This window comes from Odocoileus virginianus, chromosome 12 (genome assembly GCF_023699985.2).
Source record: "Odocoileus virginianus isolate 20LAN1187 ecotype Illinois chromosome 12, Ovbor_1.2, whole genome shotgun sequence".
Classification (NCBI taxonomy): Eukaryota; Metazoa; Chordata; class Mammalia; order Artiodactyla; family Cervidae; genus Odocoileus; species Odocoileus virginianus.
The window spans coordinates 12,169,383-12,175,382 of record NC_069685.1 but is presented as its reverse complement, the minus strand read 5'-3'; the positions used below and the strand labels follow the sequence as shown (position 1 = coordinate 12,175,382).

General features: G+C 49.0%; 1 protein-coding gene across 4 annotated transcripts in view; it reads left to right on the top strand.

The window, feature by feature from the left end:
* The first annotated feature begins 1,556 nt into the window (after positions 1 to 1,556).
* Positions 1,557 to 6,000, top strand: part of SMAD1 (SMAD family member 1) — an 83,836-nt gene continuing 79,392 nt past the window's right edge. Inside the window, exon 1 of one of the 4 annotated variants that reach the window (XM_070474802.1) lies at positions 1,557 to 1,683. The gene's annotated coding sequence lies outside the window, so the exon portion shown is untranslated. Of the gene's footprint in view, positions 1,684 to 1,896; positions 2,167 to 3,300; positions 3,662 to 6,000 lie in introns of those variants that run through there. The other 3 variants (XM_070474803.1, XM_070474801.1, XM_020910706.2) reach the window with 3 other exon arrangements.

Genomic DNA, 6,000 nt, shown 5'->3' with positions numbered 1-6,000 from the left:
CAACGAGCTTTAGTATATCTATATAGAGTTGAGCAATCATGATCACAGTCTAATTTCATTTTATTTATTCATTTATTTTGGCTGCACTGGGTCTTAGTTGCAATATGTGTGCTAAGTTGCTTCACTTGTGTTTGACTCTGTGACCCTGTGGACTGTAGCCCGCCAGGCTCCTGTGCCCCTGGGGTTCTCCAGGCAAGAATGCTGGAGTTGGGTGTCATCCCTTCCTCCAGGGGATCTTCCCAACCCAGTGATGGAACCCGTCTCCTGCCTTGAGAGGCGGATTTTTTACCTCTAGCGCCACCTGGGAAGCGGCTGCAGTATGCAGGATCTTCATTTGAGGCATGTGGGATCTAGTTCCCTGACCAGGGCTTGAACCCTGGACCCCTGCTTTCTGAGCATGGAATCTTAGCCATTGGACCACCAGGGAAGCCCCAGACTAATTTTAGAACATTTTTGTCACCCCTTAAAGAAACTTTAGCTATCACTCCACACCCTCAGTCCTTCCATTCCTCCAAACATAGGCAACTATCATTCTACCTTCCATCTCTATAGGTTTGCCTGTTCTGGATATTTTGTATAAATGGAAGCTTACAATCTGTGGTCTTTTGTGTCTGGCTTCTTTCACTTAGCATAGTGTTTTCAAGTTTCATCCATGTAGCTTGTGTCAGTGCTTCATTCCTTTTTATGACTGAATAAGGTTCCATTGTATGGATATAGCATACTCTATTTATCAAAGGAGGGTTTGCACAGAGGAATGACCTGATCAGAGTGGCATTTAACAAGGCTCACTCCAACTATTGTTTCAAGGAGTAGAGAATGAAGAATTGTGTCAAATGTTGATTTTAGGAAAAATAAGGTGAGGCCCAAGAATTGATCTGTAACTGCTCAAATCATTTAATGAAGAAATTAGCAGAAATATTCTGATCTGTGTATAAACAGGTTTTACATATTTGCGGGGACTTGTTGCATTTCCTCTGAATAATTAAACATGGAATGCAGAAATAATAAAATAGCTAATAAATAAGAATTTTAAATGAATGTGCACATGTAAAAGTACATAAACAATTGGAGAGTACCATTAATTTTCTAAAAATACTGGAGGTAATGGCTCTTTTCCTACATGTGAAATTTATTCCTCAGAATAATTATTCCCCTCTAAACATAACTCAGCATTATGGTAATTATCCAAGATTTCGTGCCAGCTTACACAGAGCTGGCCAAGAGAAAAATTAAATCTCACGAAAAGATACTGTCAATGTCTATGCAGATCAGGTTGCTGGGAGCTAGTTCGTTTTTATTTGGAGAAGTTGGTGTCATTTGAAAGACTTAGAAACTGGTTGGAAAAACTGTAAAGTTCTATTGTGGCATTTGTCATCTGTAGCAACCAGGTAACCAACTGGAATCATTAGATCCCGAACTGGCATAAAACACACGTATTGATTGATTCAAGGTTTGGTATAAGCACAGGCAATCGTCATTAGGATATCCAGTTCTGGGTACGTGCAACTTCTAGGGCTTGCAAATCACTAAGTGAGGGGCAAGGAAAACTAGACATTAAAAAGGCGAGCCTCGAAAGGTAATTGTCAAAATGCACTTCGCGTTTCCAGTGCGGTTCGGTGGGCACGGTAGGAGTGTGGATGAACATTTCGGAAATAAACACTGACAGCGAAACTTCAGCGGCAGGTAAGGCACAAGCCGGTTCCCCCTGGACGGAAAGAGGCAGGGGCAGTAGTGTTTTCTCCTCGGAACAAGCGGGGCGTGGGGCTGGAAGCGGGGGAGGCGGCGCGGGCCCAGCGATCGCGCCGGCAGGGCCGGGAATTTGGAGAGGATCCCTGGTCGGGCGGCGGCGGCGCGCGGGTGCGCGTGTGAGCGAGCGTGCGGGCGGGCGGGCGAGTGCGCCGAATATTGGCAGCCGAGGAGTGGAGGCTGGGCGGCTCCGACTCCCTGACGCCAGCGCGACCAGATCAATCCAGGCTCCGGGAGCGAGCGAGCGGGCGGGCGGGAGGAGGAAGGAGAGGCCGAGCCGCTGAGCCCGGGCCGACGCTCGGGGAGGCACCCTGCGAGCGCAGCGCGGCGCAGCGCCCGGCCGCCCGGACCGGGGCCGCGGGGGACCCGGCTCGCCCGGCCAACTCGTGCGCCCGCGCGGATGGGCGCGCAGCCAACCCGGTAAAACGAAACAGACCCGAACCCAACTTTCCCCTCCGCCGCGTCCCCGCCCTCCCCTCGGCGCCCCGGGCTTTCCAGCGCCGCCGCCGCCGCCGCCTCGGGCTAGGGCGGGCGCGGGCGGGCCGGGTGGCCGCGACGGAGCGCGGGGCCGGTGGCGCGGGCTGCGGCGGGGAGGGGGTCTCTTCCCCGCGTGGGGCGGATCGGGGGACCCCCCACCCCCGCCCATGATGGCGCCTCCCGGCCGCTCTAAAGGAGCAAACCTGCTACCTTCCGCCCTCGGCGCCGGACCAGCCGGGCAGGGCTCGGGCCGCGGTGCCCCCCGCGTCTTTGTTGGGTCTGCGGTGGGGAAGCCGCGCTCCTGGGCTCCCGGGCTCCCGGCCCTGCCTGCGCCCGGCCCTCCGCGGCCACCCTCCCCCTCCGCCCGTTTCCCTTTCCCTTCCTGCAGCCGGGCTTGGGCGGTCGGCGCGGCCCGCGGGCCCATTGTGTCCCGCGCCGGCCCGGGCGACCCCTGCGGGAGTCGGAGGGCGGCCGCCGGCGCTGCTCTTTCCGCGGAGCCGGGCTCGCGCCAGGGGGACACCCGGTGCCCTGGGTCCCTCCGCGTGCGGGGCGGGCTCGCTCCTCTGCCCCCCACCAGCCTCTTGGGGGTCGAGGTCAAGGAAAGTTCGCACCGAAATTCCCTCTAATTTATTCAAAGGTCTGGCAGCGGCGGCGGCGTGTAATTTTTTTTTTCTCTTCCGCCTATCCCCCATCCCCCCCGCCGAGTCTCCCGAGTGTCGTCTCATTCCTTTCCCTTTCCCGGATTCGATTGCCTCACTGCATGTGTGTTTGTGAGTTCGCGGTGCAACAACTGTTCATTTACTCCGAGCCCGGTCTTTGTTAAGTGTTTCTTCGTGTTGCTAAGGGAAGGTGGGGGTGAAAGAGACGTGGGCTTGTTTTTCTAGTTGATTTATATATATATATATACACACACACATCTATATGAAGGCTTCCAGGGAGAGCGTTTTCTTAATGTACTTTGGGAAGGGCGGGGGAACCGATGCCTGCAGGTTCTTGTAACAACAGTAGCTGCGGCTTTTGTTTATTTTGCGGCGCGGACGTTGTTTCCATGCACTTGCAAGATCGCCGGTAAGGCACTTCCCTTTCTGAAAATCCGGGCGCGTCTCCCAACCATCTCCCGAGAAAGCACCGTCGTCTAAGGGCTGTGACAACCGGCCGCCTGTTTGTTTCCCCTGAGGTTCTCTGGCCGTTGTAGCTGAAGTTTCTTGAGTAGGTGGAATGACACAGAAGTTGCCTCATTTCTCGGTCTGTGGTTCCTGCTGCTGAAACTTGGAGCTCGCCGCTCAATCGCAGAATGCCTTGATTTCAGAACCTTTCTCGCTCTCGTGGCCTGCCGTGGATAGCGTGCTTACCTTCAGGAACACAATGAGAAAACTGTTCTCTGCGCTGGGTTGATTTTTCATCTTGTTTCTAATTACCGCCTGATGCTTTATTGGAGGTAGGTGAGCTGTACTGGAGCCACGATTGAAAAAGAACCGGGCCTGAATCAGTGTTCACGGCCCCGGGGTTTTCCAGTGGTATAAATACTTTGCATCAGTGTTACTCTGTTGGAGGGGCCAGGCCTGAATATGCTGTAGCTGATTTAAGTGTTTGTGCTCCCCTCTCCCTCCATCTTTCTCTTTTGCAGTTACTTGGTATTTCTGTGCAGGTGGTGTACATTTGTACACTATTGCAATTCTTTAGGAAACTGTAACCAGGGTCTTGGGAGATGGTTTTCTAGAGGTGGGTGATGCCAAAGCCTCTGGAGGATTCCAGCAGGATCGGGTTTCTTCTGAGGGTAGGGATTTGTCCTTGATTTAGTTTTGACCGCTCCAGCCATAGGTGTGTAACAAAATACATTTTTCCTGTTTTCAGTGTCCTTTGGTGTTATACCCCGAAGGAGCTGATGACCTTTGCATTTTAGAGAAGTGACAATTTTTAGGCCATTTAACATGTTGACTTATACCTCTTGGAATTCAGTTTTCTACTAAGCTCAGTGGAGCATTCAAAGGAAGTGTCTCATTTTTCCAAATACATTTATTAGTTGAAGACTAAATTGCAGTTTGTAATTTTGATTTCTAGTAATTCTGGGTTTAATAACTTGGTTAGATTGGAAAAAGAATAAACTTGCGTGTAATTAGATGAGTGTATTTAAGCTGCAGTCGCCGCCGTAATCAAGGCCAAGTTGTGTGTGTATAAAAGATCTCATTTGTGTAGTCTTACAAGGCTAATGGAGGCATCACTGAGGCTTTATAAATAATGTAAGTTGTGTATAATGTGAGTCTCCAGAGACGGCACAGAAAGCATCATTACCAGCCTTTTCAACCTGCTTGAGATCTTAAATTGATTTACAGCACTGAACTGGTGCAAAATGATACATCAGGATGACATGGGGTCAGCCTGTAAAAGTCTATGATGTCAGCCTATTAGTTCAGTCATCATAATTAAACCATATTACAGGGGCAGCTGAGCAGGAGTCTGGCGTTATCCTTCAGATATGGGTGGTACATGGATTCTGTTTATAGCGGAAATGCAGAACTGGTGAGGAACGCTCGTATTTCTGAAAAAGAAGAAAGGCTTTCAGAACTCTGAGTTTCTGAAAAGAATTGTAGATAGATTAAGGGATGTTAAGTCTGCGTTAAGTAGCTTTCCATTTGGTAGTGGACAGGCGGATGCTTTGGGAGTGCTGATAAGGACCTTTGCAGCTCCGATCCCTGCACTGAATCATGCTTCATGTGAGCTTGAATTTAACTTGGCCTTAGAGACCTTCTAAAATATCAGAGGACCACATACTTTGCATCTCTGATCCTTAACATGGAGTCACACTGTATTGATGTACGTTATTTCTTTAACTAATCAGAGTTACCTGCTCTCTACTGAAAACAGAGACACTAATATTTGAATTGAACATATGAACAGTTCAGGAAAAGAAGATCCTTCTTTTCTGCTTAAATTTCTGGCACTCCTTGTTCAGTGTATCTGTCATCTGGGGTTGTGCTATCCAATCTGGTAGCCATAACCACATGTGGGTATTTAAATTGGAATTAATTAAAATGAAATGAACAGTCACCTTCCCAGCTGCACGAGCCACATTTCAAATGCTCAGTAGCTTACGTCGCTAGTGGCTACCACATTGGAGAAGGTATACACAGAATGTTCCCATCGTCACAGATGGACAGTGTTGGACACTGCTCCTTTGGAACCTTTGCCTCTCCTCATCCTTGCTTTCTACTCTTCTTTCAGCTGCTACTCTGCCTGTTACCTCTGTGGATGAGTTTGTGGGGTCAGAGACAGAAAGAGCTACATCACTCAATTTTGCTGTTTACTAGTTGCTTTTGTTAAAAAAGCTTGGAAGTGACCATTGAAGCTGCTGCGTAAAATGAGGTTGACTTTTCTGTGGATCCTATTAATCATTGGTGTCATGGACACTAACTTGATTTGGAGCTTTGGGTAGGAGAATTACTAGTAGCTGATTTTTTTTTCCCCTGGTATTTTACCATATCCTTGTCTTTAACACTCTATCTCATTTAAGCCTCAGAACTTCCCCAAGTACTGTTGTCAACATTTTACAGGTAAGGAAACTGAGTTCAGAGCAATTCATTCTCTTGCCTCAGGCTACATAACTAGTGATTATATTCTTAGCAGTGATGTGAACAAGGCCACCTCACTCTAGAGTCTCTCTCTTTAAACTGTTTTCCCCCTTTTAACTGACTTTTTTTAATTGGAGGGTAATTGCTTTACAGTATTGTGTTAGTTTGCTGTACAACAATGTCAATCAGCTTTAAGTATATATGGGAT